Genomic DNA, 24,055 nt, shown 5'->3' with positions numbered 1-24,055 from the left:
AATTCTAGCTAATGTCGTGATGCAGTGGTGCCATCATGGACTACACTGTATCCCATAGGGGAATTTTGGCTGCTGGAGGTATCCTTGGGATAGGGGACTGTTGTTCCCTTGCCCCTGGGTAGGTCCCGGCAGCCACAATGGGTCAACTTGGACCTGGTTTTGGATATGGTGTACGCTGGCACTGCTGATCCTGCCCCTCCTAGGCCTGATTTGCCCACTCTTGCCCCATTTCCTCCACATTCCACTCCTTCCTGCCCTCCCTCCACCCTTTGCTGGACCTACCTGATCTGGTGGGCATCCCTACGACTACGGCACATGCACGAAGGATCTAACCTTCCCACCAGTGCTCTGATACATGTTCTGGCAATGCTACTACTAAACAGGATTGGGCCATAAAGCTAGTTTGCTGAGGGTTCCCTAAAACCTGGAGCCTGCCCAGGTAATGACAATTTAAGTGAAGGAGAAACAGTGGATGAAGCATGAGTAGTGACTCAATACTTGATTGGAAGAGTTATGCTGAGAATCACTCTGATAAAAAGACCACATGCAGAAAACATTAAGTGCAAACTTGACACTTCCTATTTGGAAGCATTCAATCTGGTTTCCTGTATTTTCCCATTTCTCTCTAACACGGCGATTTTCAACTACTGTGCTGTGGCATTTTGGTGTGCCGCGGATGGTCTACAGGTGTGCTGTGAGAGTTTGGGGAGGGTCATGTATCAGTAGGGCAATTGGGGGATGTGAGCCCCCTACCAGCAGCATGGTGTGACTTGTCAATAGTCAAAAACCAACCGTGTGCCTTGACTATTTTAGCACCTTGTCCATGAGCCATGAGATGAAGAAGGTTGAAAATCGCCACTCTAACAGGACAAAATCTCTGTGCTTTGAGGGATAGCATTTCCAGGCTTTTTACATCAGCTAGGAATTCAACAGATGTGGAGGAGGCTGAGAGGGCATATTAGTATGCGACCAATGGAGCCACAGATGCAGAGCTGATTAATGCGGTGCTCAAATTACAGCTGTCTCAAAAATGTGTAAACAAATAACAATAACAGAATAATAAGAGAACTTGTAAATAATGCAGCATGCTGAAGTGACTTCTCATACATGATCTACATATCCTTTGCAGGGAAAATTAATTCTGGACCAAAGGGGACAAAATAGCACACATTCTTCTAAGATGTATGTTTTATTTATTTCCTTCCTCAACCATTTTTTAAACAGGCTAAATGCTACATTCTGAATCTTTTAAATACTTGTATTTGCTGTTCCAGCAGCAGCAACATGGACTGCATGACCACAACAAAGGAAACACATAATGGCATGCTGTAGAAAGACTGCCAGCACCATCCTATCCTCTTCCTGTACCAGTGCAATGACCACTGTGCAGGTGATGCTGTTGCAAGCATACCATAAAGCACGTTGCAACAGTGCAGAAGACAGAGGCATTGGCAGGAAGACCTGAGCCATCAGAAGCCTCATCACATGCCAGAGCAGATAAGCTGTGCACTGGGCAGCAGAGGGGTGAGGGAGTGTGGGAAGGGTGTAAAGAGCAGGTGTGGGCAGATTGGGCCTGGGAGAGGGTGGAATTGGCAGCACTGGCACACGTTGTATCCTATCCCCCTTCTCAGGCTAGATCTGCTGACATGGTTCCACTCAGACCAGCGAATTAGCAGGTGCAGGTCTGAGTAGCCCCATTGCCACGGCTAGGGCTTTCCCCGGGTCAAAGGGACAACTGTCCCTTTTCCTCAAGGAGACCTCCAGCCTGCTCAATTCATGCATAGGATGCAGTGCATCCGTGCTGGCCTTGCTGTATCAGCTCAGGTTGGGATTGGGCTGCTTGTCACTTTGTAGTGGCTGGTGGGGCAAGGGGATGCTAAGCTCCAGGCAAGTCCCTCATCTGGGAGATATGGTATGGGACAGGGAGCAGAACTGGGGATCTGATGTATACCTTGATGCAAGCAAGGGTCTGAAGGAAAGCCAGTACTGATCTCAAGAGGCTGTCTGGCTCTGAGATGCAGGAGGGTGACCCCTCAGACTTGAATTGCAAAGTCTTATCTCAATGGCTTCCTGGTTTGGGATAGACTGAACAATTTGGCTGCCACTACCCCCTTTCCAGGGGCTGGTTTTGGGAAGCTGGTGCTGCCGTAAGGAAATGCTGGATTTGAGGTAGGCTGGAGAGGCCTGGGGGAAGGCGCTCCCCAGAGTAAGTGCCTGCACTAAAATGGTAGGTGAAGTTCATTAGACTGAAATGGAGTGACTTATAAGAGGAATCCAGACTCCAAGGCTCTAGACTCCAGATCCAACCCACAGCCAGTGGCATTTGAATTTAGCTTTCCCACTACATCAACTACTCCACAATGGCGCCAGGTCAAGTTGCTTAGTTTGCATAATTCATTCCGCTTCGGTTTCTAATTACAAACTATGGGATTTTCATTTTCTTGCATACAATTCCAGATGTTCTCTTAAATTTGGGTTGGATGAGTGGAATCTCTTGCTTCCCTTCTGTACATATTCTGTGAGAAATGTAATGACAGAGCAAATTCACAATCAGGGAAACATCCCCAGTTCAAAAAGCCTTATACCATTTTGAATTGGGCTCAAACATATTCAAATATGGATCTAGCTCAAAATGTGGGTTGACCTCCATACCCAGTCAGCCCTCCTTGCTAGTTTTCCTCCTTCCCAAGCAAAAAAAAAAAAATCTTTTTGAGAAGCTCACCAGAAAGAGGGCATGCCTTGTTGGGTCACAGCTTACCAGGAAATGACACTTCTGAGCATGCTACGGAGTGACAGTAGTGGTCTTATGTGGTTGAGTGTTGAGTACGATGACGGAGACTTGGGTTCAAATCTCTATACAGCCATAAAGCTCATTGAGTGACCTCAGGCCAGTCATGATCTCACGCCCTACTCTACTTCATAGGGTTCATTAGAGCCTAAGAGCAGCATTCTCCGTGCACACCTCAATTCAGGAAGCAAATAAATTACAAACTCCATTATCCCAGTTGCCTTAAAGTTAACCCATTTTTGCCCGGCTCACAGGTGTACACATTTGGTCCCTGTTGCGTTTCTGCAACATTGTGCAGAAATGGCTTAAGGAGTGGCCCAGTGAGACTGCTTTAGGGCACAATCCTAACCCCTTATGTCAGTGCTTTCCAGCACTGACATAAGGGCAGTGCAGCTTTGAGGTAAGTGAACAAACATTACCTTGCTTTGAGGAGGCCTCTGTGAGTGCCCCCAACTACATGTCCCATTGGCACCGCTATGCCAGTGCTGGAAAGAACTGACATAAGGGGTTAGGATTGCGCCCTTAGGCTCTGTCAAATCCTACCTGCCATCAGGGAGAAAGGCAACGGGGAATTTTCTTTGTTTGTGAAGAGGGAAATGGCGGGGGGGGGGGATTGGGAAAGTGGCATTTATTTATTTTAAGGTTTCTTGGCAAATGCAACAAAAGAAGAACCGCTCTATTATTTTTAGCATTCATTCGAAAAGCTTGGGGGGAAAGCAAAAGAAATTCCTTCTATCCCCATTGACAAACACAGCACTACAACCCCATATACTATTGTCTTTTCCTTTCACAGAACTTGACCCCAAAAATCAGGTTTTGTCTGCAACAATGCTTCCTTAATTAACAACCAAACTACACGAGCAGAGAGATAAAAAACAGTTTCTTCCCCCAGAGAGCATTCAATGGCTGTTCCAAAATTATACTATCGCCATTCTGAAATTCCCTTCCTGTGTTTATTTAGGGAAATTGTTTGCAGCTCTAAAAGCCATGCTTTGGAAACCTCATATCCAGGATGGAAAATGATCCCTTGTATTCTAGTGTGCAAATATCTGGTGGGGTTATTTTTAAAGGGCAGCACCTACATTATCCCTTCAAATCAATACCTGACAGCTGCTATGGGGATGGCTGTTGCTATGGGTTACGGAAAGGCACATGGCAACAATGGCCTTTAACGTCACATCCTCCACTGAGATAGTGTCTCTCAGGAGAGATGACCTTTTCTTTCCTTTCCCCCCCCCCATTAGTGTATGCTTATAGATCCATAGCATTGTAGAATTGTCATGTCACATTTAAAATTCACAAGCAGATGTATTTTGGCACTGCCTACAAATGGTGTTTCTTGTCATGAAACATGGCCCATTGCTCATTGTTACTCTTAAGTCCACAGAAAATTTCAGTGTAGAGTATTACAAAAAGCAACCTACAAGCCTGACTGCAAGAGATAAATTCTAGGCCCTTCTGAAAATTCATGACAAAACTTTCACCCAAGAATGTATTTATTTATTACACTTCTGGCCCAATCTTATACTGACGCCATGCGGGTAGCCCAGCAATAGCAGTGCAATAGTGGCAGCACAACTGCTATATCCAAAGCCTGTCCAGTTCAAAATGGAACACCAGAGCCCGTACAGCACCATGCTGTTGCAGTCATTCCAGAAATGCTGGCAATGTCCATGGAGGCCCTGACATCCATAGAGTTGTGGCCAGAACCTAGTGTGCTCTAAGCGTGCACGGCAAGAGGCCAGAGAGGTACAGCCCTGTGTCATCATATAAGTTGTGGACTCCCTGGCAGGGGCTTAAATACTGGAGCTGAGGTGCTGTAATTGGCTACAAAGTGTACTCTGTACCCTATGGGCCATTGTAGGAAAGTGGAGGGGGTGGCTGAAGTGTTATTTTCTGCTTCCCCATCATTCTCTAAAAATTTTCCTCTTCTTATACTAGCTCTGTTGGTGGTGTAGCATTTTTCTGTCTTGGAAGTGTGACCATCATCTGAAGGGGCTTTAGGATATGGTGTCCATTAACTCTTCCTTGCTCCACCATGTCCCTCCCACATCTCTGCTCTGTTTTAGCCTCCCCACCCATGGGAGTTGTGTCAGCATCCAGGGCTCCTTTAAATGTGTGCTAGTATGCAAGAAATTCTCTCCAGTTTCTGTTTGACTTCTGAATTTTTCTTCATGTGAAAAAAATTAGACAATAGCAGATGAGAAGGTGGCATTGATGGGTTTGAAGGGCCTAGTATGCCAATAATCGCCATCAAGTATTTAATTTACCTACAGTAGTGGTTCCCAAACTGTGCGTCAGGACCCACTGGTGGGGTGCGACCTGATTTTTGGTGGGTCACCAAAGGATGATGGAAAGATCAGATAACTAATTGCTTCAAGCCCTGAGGCTGTTCAGAAATCAGATACTGTAGCTGCTATTGACCCTGCAAAGAGCATAGCTCCTGAAGTTTGCAAACATGTGTAAATATAGGCAGATAAATGTTTTTTCTGGTTATCACTACTTCTAAATAAATAAATAAATAAATATTATTCTTTTCTATGTCTCCTTTTTTAAAAGTCTGGTAAACCTAGGTGGGTCTTAACAGAGCAGGCATGGGCAAACTTTCAACTTTAGGGATCCTGGACCTTTAACAATTGTACAGAAGAGGGAATTTCAGCAGGTGCAGCTTGTCATCTCAGAGATGACAAGCTGTACCTGCTGGAATTCTCTCTCCTATACAATTGTTAAAGGTCCAGGATCCCGAAAGTTTGCCCACCCCCGCAATACAGTATCATTTAAAAAAATGGGTCCCAGTGCTAAAAAGTTTGGGAACTACTGACCTACAGTAATATCAGTTTGGCAGCTACCTTCACCAAGTGTCCTGTGAATTTTCTCTGCCTTCTCTATGGTTTCATTTGTTGGTACAATTGATAGTTCAGAGAAATCCCATTTAAAATAGGTAGAGCAGAATTTTTGCCCAGAAGTGTTTCTGAAAGAAACTCCCTCTCACTCCCCCCTCCATACCTTCTAGGGAAACAAAAGCATTTTTCCATTGTTAGCATAATAGTAATGCTTGAGACGGCTGTGGGGATCATCTCTATAAATTAAAACTACTGCTTTAATCTGCAGAATTTGTCCAAAGTGTTCATCCTGTGTGTACTCTGTTTAGTTTCCCCCTGTCCCCATGCACATTATACCACCTCACACTTGGCCTATTCATTTGAGCTATCTTTCAACTGCCACATCACAGTAATGGCTTCTTTGCAGATAATTGAGAAGGAAATATAAATATGCTGAGATGATTAAGATATACATTGATGAGTATGAGGAGAGCATCAAGTACAGATGAATGAAAAGGCTGTGCTGTGTAGCAATGACACAGCTATGACCCTTGTCCAGATTGTGTCAGAAGGCAAGTCAACTACATTTCAAAATCATGGCTCTCTGCCTTCTGGGATTACTCGTATATTATCATGTCATCTTCATTTCCTTGCTGTTGGTTATTTAAAGCAAGTGTGTATATCAATATGGCACCTATTGATTAAGCACATGTTTAGAAAAAAATGTTGGCTTATGTTGGAATATTGGCCAGCTAGGCTTGTGTCTCTCATACAACTTCTATTATTTCTATCACACTAAAAATGTGTTGTGGAAATATATGCATTTCAGACACACAAACTGCTTTACTGTATTCTTTTGGGCAAAAAACCTACTTCCTTTCAGTAGATCCCCGTAGAGTTGTTTATCCTCCTCATAATCAAATTTTTATACTGCCCTTCTTCCAAGGAGCTCAGGATAATGTCCATAGTTGCTCCCTTTCTTTTGTTACATTACATTACAACCTGTGAGGTAAGAGAGCCTGAGAGATAGTGACCAGCCCAAGGTCATCCAGGAAACGCCATGGCTTAGAAATGGCTTAGGCTGCAATCCTATCCACACTTTCCTGGGAGTTAGCCCCATTGACTGTGATGTGACTTACTTCTGAGTAGGCATGCATAGGATTGGGCTGTTAATCAACAATTTGGCATCAACGTTGATTAGTCTGGATGGAATAATGGGGGAAATTAATCTTTTAGTGGATTTTGCTGGGCCTCTGTTTACTTTTTCTGGTAGCAGCTATACAAATGCACAGGCATATAGACAAAGGACTCTGCCTTCCAAGGTCAGGCACAATGGAGCCTACTAGTAGTGTTTGTGAATGCCCTAAGCAAGCAAACACACCAATAAATAAGTTAAAGCTGATGAACACCCATTGATGAAGCCTACAGTGGCTGTTGGGGATGTACTAGTACCTTCTGACTAGATTAGCTACCTTCAACCTCAGAAAGGGCTTTCTACTTAATATGTGACAATCACACACATCCTTACCCCTACTGTTTACTTATCAGCCTTGCAGCTTCTCTGTTAAGATAGCAGCCTTTTCTGTTCCTTAAACCGTACTGCTCATTCACTTTCTGTACAGCTGCTGGACTAATTTTTGTAATCCCACACCTGGTCCTTCACCCTCAGCTTTACCTATTTTCCATGAAAACAGAGTAGTTCAGCCAATGAGAGGGAAGATGTGCAGCCAAGTGACAGTCAGCTTTTTGCCTATTACAAAATAGATAGCGCACAATTCAATCAATATGTGCCCCACAAATAGGAATAGCTAAGGACCAGATTCTACATTTTAAAAGAAAAAAAATCTAATTATCTTTCCCAAGTGCATTAGCTGAATCAGTGATTTGCAGACTCAAGCAACATGATTATCCCTCCTCAAAACATCAAGAGTTGTCTTGTGCAGGTTTTTTGTTTACTTGAAATGAGAGCTAAGCTTTAGGTATGCTGGGTATCTGGATTAGGAGTAACAATCCTAATTTCTAGATCCTATCCTACTTGAATTTCAGCATGCTATTTATTTTCACTTGCTACAAGCAGGTTCTTTCACAGAACATGTGCAGAGCAACTTTTACCAACAATACACTTTACCTATAATGGTAATGTGACATGTGAAACCAACCTACATGGGCCAACCTTGATCACTAAGGTGATCTTAACATGTGCTTGTCTCATAGGACCAGACACAGAAAAAGGCTCCAGTTCAATGTCAAGCATCCCTCGCAAAAAGGAATTCGGTTAGTTGGGTTGGAAAAGGTCTTTGCCCAATACTTTTGAGACAAGCTGCCACTCAGATATTAGTCCAACAGACGAACAGACTAATAGATGCAAATAAAGCAGAACGTTCATACGTTCATATAAAATACTTTGAAATTATATAATGCAGCATTTTGACAGTGTAGGCCAGTATTATTATCCCCATCTTATTAATAGGGAATTGAGATTTCCCAGTTTATCCCGTTTCCCAGCTTATCCCGTCTTATGCACTTATCCCATTTTCCCAGCTCTATCAAGCCACCCAGCAGAAAGACTAAAAGTACAAAAAGCACTGGAATGCAGCCAAAATATGCTCGAGGGTGATATGTAGAGCAATGAGGAAATATATGACAGTGCTTGGGGGTTGCAGGTACTGTCTCCCAATTGCCCAAGGCAGGCAGCAGAAATATTGGACACAACAGACTTTGGAGGTCCACCTTGTGAGACAAGATGACTTCAGAACTTTGTGTGTCTTTCCTTTTTTTTCCAGATACATTTTGAGAAAACTTGAAAAATAAGGAAGATCACAAGAGTAATCTATTAGGACCTATGCTAGCAAAATTACTGGTGCAGGTCTGCATGTACCTGTGCCACAGGATTGGGTCCAGGAAGGGGAGTTAGGATTCGAGAGCCACCACTGCCACTGAAACCCTCCTTCCTCGACTCTGTCTGCCCATCCCCCTGTCGCTGCTTCATACCATCCCCCATCCCAGTTCTGCCCTCCCTCCCCCCCCCGGCCCACCTCCCCCCCACCTTGTCTCCATCAGTATCAGCCTTTGGTTGCTCTAGAGCACGTGGGAAGGCTCTGACCTTCTCGCTGGTGCTCTAGTAGCACATAAGTTCATGTGCTGCTGAAGCACATTAATGGCTGGTGCTGACTATATTAAGGCAGTCAGCCCCAACGAAACATCCGTTTCGCTGCCACCCAGCCCAGTTAGGATTGGTCTGTATGCATAGTATTGGAAGACTTAAGTGCATTAACTTTTGTTGGATCATACCCTAAGGCTTCAGTATTTACAGTAGCTAATACATCTTATGCACACCTCTCTATGTACCTGCCTTGTGTATTGTTAATTCAACACTTGGGCTCTATAGAAGGAATTGTAGGGAGAAAGTTCTCTTTATAAAAAGAGCCAAAGAGTTGGGTGAAATCCCTAACATACTGAAGCAGCTAGTATGCTTCTTGCTAAAATCTGAACCTCTCCAATCTATTATACAATTTACAGTTTTCCCAGCTGAGATTTTATTGAGGCAATGGGCCCATCATTCCAGGTGCTCTTAAAAGACCCGACACCTAAAACTTTAAGAAATTCTTATAACTTAATTAAATGTAAAAACCACAGTGTAGTACTCTTTTGTGGCAATTTTTACAAATCATGTAGCCTTAAACTTCCACAAGACTACAGGGTGTTTCCCCATCCTATTACAGAGCAAATCACCATACTGTTTCTAAACTGTCCTGTTGCAAATCAAACTGTTTTATGTTTAGTACAGCATTTAATAATGCACACCATGAGTGCTTTAAAGTTAACATTTTGTATTCAGAGTGATTAATGGCACCATATTGTATTTCAATTACCAGAAAATAGGTCTTGGTAATAAACAGTGGCAATAATATTCACATTAAGCCAATAAAAAGCATCTGCAATGTGTAAGGTATAAGAGCTGTTATCACAGCATAATTTGATGGCATCATACAATGAATTATCAGCATGTTTACACAAAAATCCTGGCACCAAGTGGTATATTTTGGTCCTGATCATCAAGCAGTTGAGTATGTATCTCTTGTTTTCACTCATTTATCCTTGTGGGCTGCAATGGGATTGTATAATGAGTAGCCTGATCCCAACCTGTGCTGGCGCAACGAGGCCGCACAGCCTATGCTGTAAGCAGCACATGTAAGAAGCGGGCTGGAGGTATCCTTAGAGTGATATTTTTCCCTGTACCCCAAATAACGCACCAGCCTGCCCAACGGGGCTCCTCAGATCAGCAGTAGCTGAATGACTGACGCAAATCCGACCAGCCTCGTGTAGGGCATTCAGACCCTGGAAGGAGGACAGGAGACCATGGAGGCCTCCACTGTCGATCCCATCCCCTCCTGAGCCTGATCTGCCCCATTCTGCCCTCACCCCTCCCTGAAATGCCCACTCTCCACCTCCATCCCAACCTCCCCAAATCCCTGCGCTGCTCAGCACTTTTCTTTCTTCTGCTGGCAACCTGGGCTCTGGATGCAGTGCTGGAGGGTCAGTACTGGCCTTTCCACCAGTGCTGCTGGCTCTCGAATAGCTGCAAATGTGTTTTACAGCATGCTTGCAGCACTCTTAAGCCAGTGCAGCAGTTGCTACGCTGGCGGAGTGCACCATTAGAATTGCACTGTGTGCCTATGGGTGCAATCCTAACCAACATCCCAGCACTGGCATAGCTATTTCAGTGGGGCATGTGCTGCATCCTGCAGTTGGGGTGCAGTCGCAGAGGCCTCCTCAAGGTAAGGCAACGCTTGTTCCCTTACCTCCGAGCTGCATTGCCCTTATGTCAGTGCTGGAAAGTGTGTTAGGATTGTGCCCTATATAAACTAACGCTGATAAGATCGTTCAAAATATTGCAGACTTTAGTGCCACTTTTTAAATTATGAACATTTAGCCCATAAAATCTATATATAGAGAGATACAAAAGAGAGGATGATGATGATTACAGTATACTACCTTTCAACTAAAAGTACGGTAGTTCGCAAAGTTATTTACAAGGCAAAATAAATTAATAAATGGCTCCCTGTTCCGTCTGGGTTGTACTACTGCAAGTCAAGGCTCATGTGACTGTTCCCTTGTACCAAAACAAAGCAAACAAATCTGTTCATGTAACAAAGGTAGATATCAGGATGAAGAGATCTAGCCTGGTCTTTTCTCTGATATACTAGTATTTCATAAAGACATGAATATTCTGTCGTGTAAGCCTCCACAGCGCTCACAGTCAAAAAGAGTTTTTAACATTGGTTCTTAAAAGTTATATACATAAATCCATACAAACGCCATAACATTTAATTAATATAGGACAGAAATAACTCTTCTGCTTCATTTAGCAGCTCTCAAAGCTAAGCAGAGCCACTGCCTATCTAATTTATGTTGTCATCATTTGATATATTGCCCTTGTAATGCTATCACCACCTGTGTGTCAAACAGAAAAAGTCATGTTCTTGCTATGTTCTGATGAAGCGCCTGGAGCAGGAACAGGAGTAGCAGCAGGAGCACCTGGAGCTGGGGCATTTCCCAATCCTCTGCTAGCTGGCATGCTAAGTTATTCCTAGACATCTTCTTACTTCTTCACCTGCCCGACTTCATCGCTTTCCCCACTGCCAAGGTAAAGCTGCACCACCTGTGGGAGGAGTTCTGAATCATGACAGGTTTACCAAACATCATCTCCATGGTTGACAAGATACATGTGGTTATAGTCACTCTTGTAATGTACCAACCTGGGATGTAACAGAACCAGCACCACCAGCATACCCTAACTGTCCGGGCAACCTGTGACGTATGAAGACCCTTCACCAGTGTCATAACAAAATTCCCTGGCGGCATCCATGATGCCCAGGTATTTGACTTCTCCACCATCAAGGGCATCCTGGCATCATGGCTCAAGGGGAACAGCTGACTCCTAGGTGGGACAAGATCCCAGGGGGGCAGGGGGACAGATCCAATGGTTGGTTGGACCTTTTGATGACAGCTAACTGCATCCCCCCCCATCATAGCAACTAAGATGATTAATGGACTGGGGCACCTTTCTTATGAGGAAAGGCTACGGCGTTTGGGCCTCTTCAGCCTAGAAAAGAGTGGGGACATGATTGAGACATACAAAATTATGCACGGGAAGGATAAAGTGGATAGAGAGATGCTCTTTACACTCACATAACACCAGAACCAGGGGACATCCACTAAAATTGAGTGTTGGGAGCGTTAGAACAGACAAAAGAAAATATTTCTTTATACCCCGTGGTTGGTCTGTGGAACTCTTTGCCACAGGATGTGGTGACGGCATCTGGCCTGGATGCCTTTAAAAGGAGATTGGACAAGTTTCTGGAGGAAAAATCCATTACGGGTTACAAACCATGATGTGTATGTGCAACCTCCTGATTTTAGAAATGGGCTATGTCAGAATGCCAGATGCAAGGGAGGCACCAGAATGCAGGTCTCCTGTTGTCTGGTGTGCTCCCTGGGGCATTTGGTGGGCTGCTGTGAGATACAGGAAGTTGGACTAGATGGGCCTATGGCCTGATCCAGTGGGGCTGTTCTTATGTTCACTGTGGCTGTACCTCCTCATGCCATAGGTGGTGGACACCCCAAGGCCCATTGCAAGGTACAACATTGCACACCAGCACAAAAAGATGATTGTGCAGTGAGCTTTTAGCATGCTGAAGATGCACTTCCAATGCCTGACTTCACTGGGAGCTGTTTGATGAGAACACCTGAAAAGGAGGCCAAAATATTTGTTGTGTGTGCCATGCCCCACAACATGGCCCTGCAGAGAAACATCCTGTTCCTGATAAGGAAGGGGCCCGTGGCAATGGACATTCCACCAACAGAGGAGCAACAGCACAACAACCAGGGTAGGGCCCCGGGGCATCACAATCAGGGACCACATCACAGTCAAGTACTTTGGCTGCTGAAGGCAGGGCAGGGCAGGGAGCTGGGGGTTTGTTGGAGGCTGCAGGAGCTTTGGCTGAGACCGAGGGGCTTTGGCTGGGATCCCAGGATCTAACCACTGCCTTCCCACCCACAGGGCTGATGGATTACATTGTGAGAGGAGCTCCTGGCCAGGACAGCTCCAGAGAGGCCACTGTGGGAACACACAAAGAACCATCATGATGCAACAGACCAAGAGGTAGATTCCATATGAACTGTTAAAACATTTATGCATAAAAATATTGCAAACAATTTTAATAATTCCAGAACTATTTACAGAGGGCCCAGGTTGTTCCAACATGTGAGCATGGTAACCAGGGTTGGGGAGGAGACACAACGGTGCACAGGGGTCGGACATCAGGGTGCCTGGGACTCACCCCCAGTCTGCCATGATGGCCAGAAGACTGGCCTGGGAGGCAGTAAACAGGCCTAGCAGTTGGTCCTGGATTGCCAGCACCTCAGTCGCCTGGGCAGGCATGCGCTGCTGCTCTAGGGTCTCCATCACACCGCAGTATGCCCGGTCTGCAGTGTTGCCCAGGCATTCTCCTCCAGGTACAGCAGATGACCCTGGATGGCCATGTTCTAGCCATATTCTTCATGTCCCCACAGAGGCCAGAGAGGAAACAGGGCACTAGCACAGAGACGAAGGATACAGGTTAGAGCAGTTTAGGCATCTCAATGCCTGGCACCCGAGCAACTTGCCACTGGTCAGAGCCCCAGCCAGTCAGAGCCATGCCCCCAGTGCTGGGGTGCTGGGGTGCTGGGGGTGGAGTTCTGGTTCCAGTATAGGTGGGAGTGGTGGCTCCATAGGCCATGCTCTTCGACCTCATCCAGGCAGATGAGGGAGCCAGCCTTGATGACGACTACAGGAACTTACTGCTCTCTCCCTCCTCTGCCTTTCCCCAGCCCTAAAAGTGTTAGGGAGGGCAATTACCGCTGGTTCCCAGCACAAGCAGTCAGCTTGTGGGGTTGGATGTCCACCCCACCCCCTGGGAAGAACTAGCCATTAGGGGCCAGTTCTTGCAGCCTGCGACTGAAGCCAAGCAGGTACCCCGGGTCCAGGGATGAGGCTACCCCAAGCCAGTCAGCTGCCTCTCACCCTCCCTAGGAAGCACTTCACTCACCTGCACCAAGCCCAGACGGGGAAGCCCCTCCCAAGGGATCCAGTCTGCCAAGGAGCTCCTTCTTGAGAAAGAAAGCAACTGAACTCTTGCTAATGGACGGTACAGGAACGTTGTGAAGTAACAGGCACTCATGAATGTAAAAGCCCCAAGTAGATTAAATGGCACTTGCAAACTGCTCATCTAGGTTCCTAGTTTTCTAGGTGCAAGGAATAGAACATTTAAGCATATATACGTCACCTTCCTTCCAAGGCACTCAGCATATGATAGCTTCTCCCTATGAGGTGGAGCTTCCATGTTATCTGTTTGCTCCTGACATCATCACTTGGTGGAGTCTCATGAGACCCTTCTGGCACCTCAAGCAGCTGTGGTTTTGCTCACTGGGCATGCAATTGGGAGCTGGGAAATTTAAGGCAGAGCCAGAAAAGAAAGGGTGAGGTTGGTCGGTCAAAGGAGGTGAGAAGGCTGGAGAGCAGAGATGGGGCATCAGGCAGTGAGAAAGTGTGGTGAGGGAAGAGGTGGAAAGAGGCTGAAAGAGAGCATGCAGGTTTGGAAGAAGGCTATGGAGGAGGAATTGTAGGACCAGAAACAAGAGGGAGAAGACTGGAATGGGTAGCAGAAGAAAGAGGGACTAGGATGGGGAAAGCCAAGGTGCACAGGTATGCATTCCAGAGGCCACTGGCCTATCCCTTGGAAACAGCCTCTATCTGAGCCTTTGGAGAGCATTAGCCAGGCAGTGTCCTAGCTTCCTGGCCACTTTTAAATTACATATCATGAGGGCCTTCATTTAGGCTGAAAGCCCCATAAGGCTCCCCACATGGCATGAAGATGGAGCATTAGTGAGGGGTGAAAGAGTGGGACAGTCTTTGGGGAAAGCTGGTGAAGAACCTGTAAATGAACTCCTTAAAAAACAGTAGAGCAGGGGTGTCAAACATAAAGCCCAGGGGCCAGATGCGGCCTCTGGAAGCTTTTTATCTGGCCCTCAGGCTCTCAGCTGCTGAGCAGTACAGAGGTGTTACTGCTGAAATGGCAGCCCACATGAAAATTGGGCTTTCCCAAATCTTGAAATATGATCAAGATTTGCATACTTTCTCTTCTGTCATTTGCAGTTAATGAGTTTCTGTATGAGAACAGAGTCTGATTTCTGGGCATTAGCTGCTTAATGATGTCACTTTCTGCTGAATGACATCACTTCCGGCCCTCAGCTGGAGCCCTGGATGCTAACCCGCCCTCTGTATGAAATGAGTTTGACACCGCTGCAGTAGAGCATCAGAAGGACAATCTGCCTATTTTATACCTCACCATGCCTTTTCCCAACCTATACGATATTGACATGTCCCTTAGGAGAAGCAAGGGGTAGCATGGACATTCCTCACAACAACCTTGTGAGGTAGGTTAGTCTGAGAGAGTGACAGTCCCAAGGTCCTCCAGAAAGCATCAAGCTTGAGCAGGGATTTGAATTCTGGTCTTTCTGGCCCAATACTCTAACCATTACACTACACTGGCCCTTATATGCAACAATTATACATGTATTCTACAGTCCCATGCCAGAAAGCCACAAAACTGCATCTGAGCATATGGATGGTATCTAAGTGATGTTCTTTCTTAAATATCAATATGAGAAAAATATAGCAAAATAAATTTATTTACAGTATTTTTATCCTGTCTTCCTCCCTGAAGGGACCCAATTACACAAAAATATATTTTTTTATCTTTTATTGCAAGATACTGCTCATATGTACTCTTTAGTATTGTCATGGCAATGGCCTAAATGTATCATGTTAAACAATGGAAGCTAATTTCCATTAAATAAATACATTGCCATGAAAATCAAGTAAGGGTGCTTATTGCCACAAAGTTGGTTTTCCACGTGGAGGGATTTTTATTGTATGAAGTATAATTCAATCATGACGTGAACTACATTTGAATTCTGAAGTGGTGCAGCTAAAACACAGGTTTTGCACCATGTGAGGACTGGGCTGTGAGATACAGGAAGCTGGACTAGATGGGCCTATGGCCTGATCCAGTGGGGCTGTTCTTATGTTCTTATGGGCCAGACTCATCCTGTTGCTTAGATGTGACTAAATTTTCCTGAATTGTGTCTATGGATTTTAAGAGAAAAACTCTTGTGCATCATAACGTGAACCCAAAGTCCCATCCTGCAAAATTTGCTTGAAAAGAGAAGATGTAATGTCATCATGGCCTAAAGGTTCCCCTCACCCAATAACCACAGCTCTGGGTCCTCAGGATTGTCAGCTTTCCTAATAGCTTTCTATCGGCCTCACCCACCTCACAGGGTTGTTCTGAGGACAAAGGGAGGGGAGGAACTACGTACACCATCCTCAGCTCCTATGAGGAAGGGTGGCATAAAAATGTGAAATAAACAAAGCAGTTCCACTGTGCAATTTCATATCATTTTACATGAATATACATGTGCATGTGTAACATCTGGAAGTGCCTTTGCATATATAATCATAGCTATAATGCCTCCCTTCACAATATCATTCTGGGCACCATCATTTGACTCTGCTGACATGTCTACAAATTTCACCCTACATTGCAGATCTCAGCCTATTTCACAAAGCCAACATCCCTATAAATAGCCATGTGAGTTGAATGAACAAAAGGAGGTACTTCTCCACACAGGGTATAACTGCTTGGTGGAATTCAGTGCCACAGGTATGTTGATGGCCACAAGCTTGGATGGCTTTAAAAGGGGAGTAGACAAAATTCTTGGAGCTCAGGTTTATCAATGGCTACTAGTCGTGATCCAGATCCAACAGTAGTGTGCCTCTGAATACCAGTTGTGGGGAATAAATACCAGGAGGAAGTCTGCCTAAAAAGTCTCCCTGCTTGTGAATTTGCCCTCCCATACACCTGGTTAGTCACTGAAGGAAACAGTCCAGGAACTGCTGGACCAGATAAGCCTTTAGCCCAATTCAGCAAGGTTTTGTCCGTATGGCTCACAACATTTCAGGAAATCTGCATGAGCCCAGGAATAAATATTAGAGAATTTGTGGAACACTTTCTGAAGGAGCTAGCTGTGTTTCTTTGCTGTACAAACTATGTGGCTTTGTACAAGGACAGAAAGGTTTAGAGACTTGTGGAGACATGTTTAAAAAGAGATACCCTAGAGATATACCTTCAATTAAAAAGTAGCAGGTTAAAAATATGGGCCTGCAAGGATTTTCCTGCCCTAGAAAATGAAGTCTCACGCTGGGCTACATTCCCTCCCCTACTTCCCCAAATCAAGTAATGAGATAGCAAGAGCACCAATTCTGTTCTAGCAACATTTGCAGCATTTTGTCCCTTCCTGCTTGTTAACTCATTTCTGCCCAGCTCTCAGGTGTACACATTTGATCCCTGTTGCGTTTATGCACCCTTGGGAAGAAAAGCTGTGTGGTGCATTTGCTAATATCAGAGTTTTGAGATAGTGCTTCAGAAAACCTGACACAAAATAGTTTCTGCACTTTGCTAAAGTACCACAGTGGAAGTGGGGAAAGGATAGTTTACCTCAATTTTTAAAAAGTGTAATTTAGGGAAGGAAAAAAATAAAGTTTGACAAGGAGGTGCTAGGTTGAGGAGGTGTTATCAAAACACAGAGGAAGTTAGGGGTCTTCAAGGGCTAGAAAGGAAAATTGTGTCTCTTATTGCACTGTACTGTTTGAGATTTTAGTTTGTTTAAATCTGAAAAGGAGTAACATTTTCCCTTGGGATAAAAAATAATAAGGCTTCAGCTGCAATCCTATTCACACTTACCTGAGAGCAAGTCCCACTGAACACAGTAAGACTTACTGCTGAGTAGACACGCATAGGATTGCACTGTTGCTCAAAGAAAGCAACATGTTTATATAGGGCTTGATTTTCCTCCACAGCAGGGTGGCCAACATTTCAGCTTCAGGGCTCTTGGACCTTTTTCAATTGTGTAGAAGCAGGAATCTCAGCAGATGCAGCTTGTCATCTCACAGATGACAAGCTGCACCTGCTGAAATTCCCTCCTCTACACAACTGTTAAAGGTCCAAGAGCCCTAAAGCTGAAAGGTTGGCTACCCCTGACCTAGATAGTTGTTGGTTATAGGTAGGAATGTGTGAAACCATCCTAAGAGATTTCACTAGTTTCTTGACACTCTTTGGACTTCCCTCAAAATTCCTCAGATGTTTTTCCAGATTAAAAAAAAAAACCCCTCCAAACTCATTTTACGTTTTTCCTATTGTGCAATCTAGCAAAACTGGATTCCCCTCAAAAGAAACGCATCTGAGGAACTTGAAAGTGCAAGTCAAATTAATGTTGATAAGACCAGTTCAGGTGCAACCCCTCCCTCTCCCTAAGACTGTCCAATTATCAACATTAGTTTGCCATATACCTTGAAGTTCCTCTGGTGGTTTTGCCTCAGGGTAACCCTCCCAATTCTTTTCAAATTTCCCTGAAGGAGAATGTTCAGCAGCAAATCTTGCTTATCAGGCAGTTTGGCTATTCAGAAGCTGCAGGTGGTAGAAACTGGTTTGGAAGGTGGACTTAGACCTGGAAGATCCAGGTTCAAATCCCCCCTCACCCAGCTTCCTGGGTGACCTTGGGCCAGTCACTTTCTCTCAGCCTCACCTACCTCACAGGGTTGTTGTGAGGACAAAAGAAGGGAGCAGCTGTGTACACCGCCCTGAGCTCTTTGGAGGAAGGGCGGTATAAAAATGTGAAAAATAAATAAATAAAAATAAACTGGTAGTTTATCTCCTGAAAATAGTAGATTACTTGGAAGAGTCAATGCACCAGAACCCAAACTACTTCTATTGTTTTTCAGGAAAGAGCTGCATGTGGCACAGAACAGAAACATGAGGAGAGGCTAACATATTCGACATAACCAAACAAATTTTGAACTGCAGGCTGCTAGATTGGAAAATATGATTCTAAACTCTGTTTACATTCCTTTTGTCCTGTCCAGTTTCCCAGGAGCTCAGGGCAATGTAAATGGTTATCCTGAAATCCCATTTATCCCCACAAGAACTGTGAGTTAGGGTAAGTTGAGATGAAGTGACAGATCCAAGGTCACCCAATAGGCTTCGTAGGGCACAATCCTATTCAGATCTACTCAGAAGTAAATCCTATTTTGTTCAATAGGGCTTAATCTCAGAGAAGTGTGGTTAGGATTGCAGCCTAGTCTAATAGATTTGTACCGGGCAGCCCAATCCTGAGCTGCCCAGGGCACCCAGGCTCGGCGGCACCAAGGAGGGCTGCCGCCGAATCCAGTGCCTCCCGTGCTACCATGGGAGGCACCTTGGGAGAAGGGGACTTTCGCCCCCTTCCCCCGAATAAGGTAACCAGCCCTGCAATGGCGCTACTCACTTTACTGTAAGTGGTAAGGAAAAGGCGCTCATGTAGGGTGTGCAGCCCTCCACGAGTGCCCTGGATCCTGCAGAGTGCAGCTCCATGGATCCTCCTCCCTCCCGCCCCCTGGCACACCTCCCACCCGCCCTCTCTCTGCCCCCCGCTGGCATCCCCCCTCCCCGAAACACCTCCTCCCTGCCCCCATCCCTGCACCCGCCTACCGTTCTGCAGCCCAGCGGTCTGGGGGACTGCCGAGCCATGCAACCTGGGTAACCGCCCCACGCTAGCCCAGCATCAGCCGGTGCTGGACTAGCACAGGCAGGAGCCCGGCGGTGAGCCCTGCGAATGGGCCTTATGGCACGTTTGCGACTATACTCGGCAGCACGGAGCTGTGCTGCTGAGCACAGGATTGGGCTCCTAGTCTCCCCATTTTTAGTCCAAGTTAGGAGTGTCCAAACTTTTTGGCAGGAGGGTCACATCATCTCTCTGACATTGTGTCAGGGGCCAGGAAAAAAAGAATTAATTTACATTTAAAAATTGAATAGATTTACATAAATTTACATAAATGAACATAGATGGAACTTATATGAATGAATGAAGGTCCTGCAATAGCTCCAGGCCTATAAAAGACCTTGCACAAAGCAAGGCCAGCCCTTCCTTTGCTGCTGCTGCTTCACAGATGTGAAACAGCAAACAGTGGAGGGAGGCCTTGGCCTGCAGCTTGAGTGAGAGATCAAACAAACTACTTGCACTGAGAGTAGTTGCATCATTCCAGTGCCGGCTCCAGCAAGTTTCCAGAGGGCCAGAGGCTCATTGGAGACTAGGAGCTCCCTGTGGGCCAGATTGGGGGTCCCTGAGGGCCACAAATGGCCCCCGGGCTGGGGTTTGGCCACCCTGTCTCGGGGGAATGAACTCTATTTTATTTAAGCATTTGGTTAAAGGTCATGTTCAGTTATTGAATGGCTTATGTGAGATATTTATTTTTCCCAGCTTTCTAGTCTTCCAGGAGTATCACCAGTGCCACTCAATCTATGCATTTGTTATTTTAAAATATTTATACTCTGACTTTCTATTTGGACAACCAAAGAATCAAGGCAAACAACAATATTTTAAACCACCAAGAAATACAGTTAAACAGTGGTTCTCACACATTTAGCACCGGGACCCACTTTTTAGAATGAGAATCTGTCAGGATCCACTGGAAGAGATGTCATGACCAGAAGTGACATCATCAAGCAGGAACATTTTTAACAATCCTAGGCTGCAATCCTACCCACTTACCCAGGAATAAGTCCCGTTGACAATCATTGTTAAAAGAATATAAATAGTAGCTTTTTAAAAGTACAGGTCTGTAACATTTCCACAAATGCGATCATAGACCATGGTAGCATCAAATCTAGTATATTAAAAAAATAATATTGAAATGAATGGGAACCCACCTGAAATTGGCTCGCAACCCACCTAGTGGGTCCCGACCCACAGTTTGAGAACATTGCAGTAAAAAGTAGACATAATGAAAAGTAAAACCAAACCAAACCATAAAAACAGCCAGCTTATGTAATCACATGTATTTCTACTGTTTGTACTTTTGCCATTCCACAATTATTCATTCCCTGAACATTGAGAAACAATGCATAAGAGCCAGAATAGTGTAGTGATTTGGGAATTGGATCCACAAATCCTTGCTCAGTCATGAAGCTTCTTCGGTGACCTTGTATCCGTTACTACCTCTCAGCCTCACCTACCTGACAGGGTTGTTGTGAGAACAAAAGGAGGGAAGGGACCATGTACACCACCCTGAGCTCCTTGGAAAAAGGGTGGTATAGAAATGTGGAAAATTTGCAGACAGAGACCACCTACACACCTTTCATCCTTTAGCAGGGATGTGTTACAGTATACATAGCTTGTAACTATTTTGACATACGGATACATTTTCTTTTTCTCCAAACTGCTGTACAGAACATACATGTGCAAGAGCAGAAAAGTGGAGCTGCTATTACTGTACTATAAAGACAGATGGTTTAACAACATGTGGCAGCTATGGTAAGAGCCAGTTGCTAAGAAAAAACGTACAGGGGATAGCCTAGTACCCCTCATCTTGACTAGACCTGGCTGGATAGTTAATGTGAGGTCTCTTCAAAATAGATAGAAAAGAGGCTTTCTTTGCAGTGTGTCTGTGGGTGTCCAAACAAAAAAAATCAAAACTTTACATATAGGCTGATGGGTTCTGAGCTGTCTGTGACAGATCAGGAGAGAGATCTTGGGGTGGTGGTGGACAAGTCGATGAAAGTGTCGACCCAATGTGCGGTGGCAGTGAAGAAGGCCAATTCTATGCTTGGGATCATTAGAAAAGGTATTGAGAACAAAATGGCTAATATAATGCCATTGTACAAATCAATGGTAAGGCCACACCTGGAGTATTGTGTCCAGTTCTGGTTGCCGCATCTCAAAAAGGACATAGTGGAAATGGAAAAGAAGTGGAAATGGAAAAGGTGCAAAAGAGAGTGACTAAGATGATTACTGGGCTGGGGCACCTTCCTTATGAGGAAAGGCTACGGCGTTTGGGCCTCTTCAGCCTAGAAAAGAGATGCCTGAGGGGGGACATGATTGAGACATACAAAATTATGCACAGGAAGGATAAAGTGGATAGAGAGATGCTCTTTACACTCTCACACAACACCAGAACCAGGGGACATCCACTAAAATTGAGTGTTGGAAGAGTTAGGACAAAAGAAAATATTTCTTTACTCAGCATGTGGTTGGTCTGTGGAACTCCTTGCCGCAGGACGTGGTGACGGCATCTGGCCTGAATGCCTTTAAAAGGGGATTGGACAAGTTTCTGGAGGAAAAATCCATTATGGGTTACAAGCCATGATGTGTATGTGCAACCTCCTGATTTTAGAAATGGGCTATGTCAGATTAGCAATGCAAGGGAGGGTACCAGGATGCAGTTATCTGGTGTGTTCCCTGGGGCATTTGGTGGGCCCCTGTGAGATACAGGAAGCTGGACTAGATGGGCCTATGGCCTGATCCAGTGGGGCTGTTCTTATGTAATCTGGTGTGCTCCCTGGGGCATTTGGTGGGCCACTGTGAGATACAGGAAGCTGGACTAGATGGGCCTATGGCCTGATCCAGTGGGGCTGTTCTTATGTAATCTGGTGTGCTCCCTGGGGCATTTGGTGGGCCCCTGTGAGATACAGGAAGCTGGACTAGATGGGCCTATGGCCTGATCCAGTGGGGCTGTTCTTATGTAATCTGGTGTGCTCCCTGGGGCATTTGGTGGGCCACTGTGAGATACAGGAAGCTGGACTAGATGGGCCTATGGCCTGATCCAGTGGGGCTGTTCTTATGTAATCTGGTGTGCTCCCTGGGGCATTTGGTGGGCCCCTGTGAGATACAGGAAGCTGGACTAGATGGGCCTATGGCCTGATCCAGTGGGGCTGTTCTTATGTAATCTGGTGTGCTCCCTGGGGCATTTGGTGGGCCACTGTGAGATACAGGAAGCTGGACTAGATGGGCCTATGGCCTGATCCAGTGGGGCTGTTCTTATGTAATCTGGTGTGCTCCCTGGGGCATTTGGTGGGCCCCTGTGAGATACAGGAAGCTGGACTAGATGGGCCTATGGCCTGATCCAGTGGGGCTGTTCTTATGTAATCTGGTGTGCTCCCTGGGGCATTTGGTGGGCCCCTGTGAGATACAGGAAGCTGGACTAGATGGGCCTATGGCCTGATCCAGTGGGGCTGTTCTTATGTAATCTGGTGTGCTCCCTGGGGCATTTGGTGGGCCACTGTGAGATACAGGAAGCTGGACTAGATGGGCCTATGGCCTGATCCAGTGGGGCTGTTCTTATGTAATCTGGTGTGCTCCCTGGGGCATTTGGTGGGCCCCTGTGAGATACAGGAAGCTGGACTAGATGGGCCTATGGCCTGATCCAGTGGGGCTGTTCTTATGTAATCTGGTGTGCTCCCTGGGGCATTTGGTGGGCCCCTGTGAGATACAGGAAGCTGGACTAGATGGGCCTATGGCCTGATCCAGTGGGGCTGTTCTTATGTAATCTGGTGTGCTCCCTGGGGCATTTGGTGGGCCACTGTGAGATACAGGAAGCTGGACTAGATGGGCCTATGGCCTGATCCAGTGGGGCTGTTCTGATGTTCTTAATAGACCTGGACACTGCAAATTCTTAGCTCCTTCTCTTAGCTCAGTCTTCATTCCAGACACAACTTTGTGTCGTCGTCCCCCCCTTCCTGGAAGAGAAGTTTGGAAAAGCAGATGTGGCTCATTCTAACCATTTAAGGAGAAACTCCTCAGCTCAGTCTGTTACCATGTTTACTCAAAATGCTTTGCACAAAATGCCAAGCAGGTTTCTGAATGCACAAGTACAGATGGATCCTGGCACTGTTGTTTGCATAGATCTCAAAGGGTTGAGACTCTTTCCCTACCTCTTCTCCCCCCCCCATTCCTATTTAATTCTACATTCTTTGCACAATCAGATGTTCACGCCACCCTGCAGTACACCCTGCAGTTGCACATAAAAAAAACCACAGACTTGGAAGGCTGCAAGTCTATGCACACTTTCCTTGGAGTAAGCCCTACTGAACACAATGGAACTTACTTCTGAGGAGGCATGCGACTGTGCCCTCAGTGTCCTCTGCCAGTGCTCTCTCCCTTCCCCCCCACTCCCGCCAGAAAGGGAGACTCGCGTTACTCCACACACAGCACATCTCAGCGAGGAGCTTGGCACGCCGCACATGGGCAGAGCGTTCAAACTCAAACGGTACTTTTGCTGGCGCTTCAAGGTCAACAAGCGTTGCCAGGAGCCCGCAGAAGCAGCGGGAGATCCGATCCTCTGAATGTTTTTACTCACAGATCGTGCAGTGGGGCTGACTTCTGCGTGAGTGCATGGAGAAGCTGCATGAGACACCTCCCCCACCCCATCTGCTCGCTCTTTCATATTATTTTGTAGCAACACTATAACGCGGGACAGACTTTCAGCCCAACCCTGTCCACACTTTTCTGGGAGCAAGCCCCATTGTCTCTA

At 45.8% G+C, this 24,055-nt stretch overlaps 1 long non-coding RNA gene across 1 annotated transcript; it reads right to left on the bottom strand.

Moving 5' to 3' along the window:
* Positions 1 to 12,843: 12,843 nt before the first annotated feature.
* Positions 12,844 to 23,836, bottom strand: LOC136636274 (uncharacterized). Its single transcript, XR_010793510.1, has 3 exons — positions 23,630 to 23,836; positions 13,701 to 13,896; positions 12,844 to 13,207 (listed from the first exon to the last, which is right to left on the bottom strand). It is a non-coding gene; the product is annotated as an uncharacterized lncRNA (long non-coding RNA).
* Between the last annotated feature and the right edge of the window lie 219 nt (positions 23,837 to 24,055).

Source organism: Tiliqua scincoides, chromosome 1 (assembly GCF_035046505.1).
Source record: "Tiliqua scincoides isolate rTilSci1 chromosome 1, rTilSci1.hap2, whole genome shotgun sequence".
Classification (NCBI taxonomy): domain Eukaryota; kingdom Metazoa; phylum Chordata; class Lepidosauria; order Squamata; family Scincidae; genus Tiliqua; species Tiliqua scincoides.
This window is presented reverse-complemented; position numbering and strand designations above follow the sequence as displayed.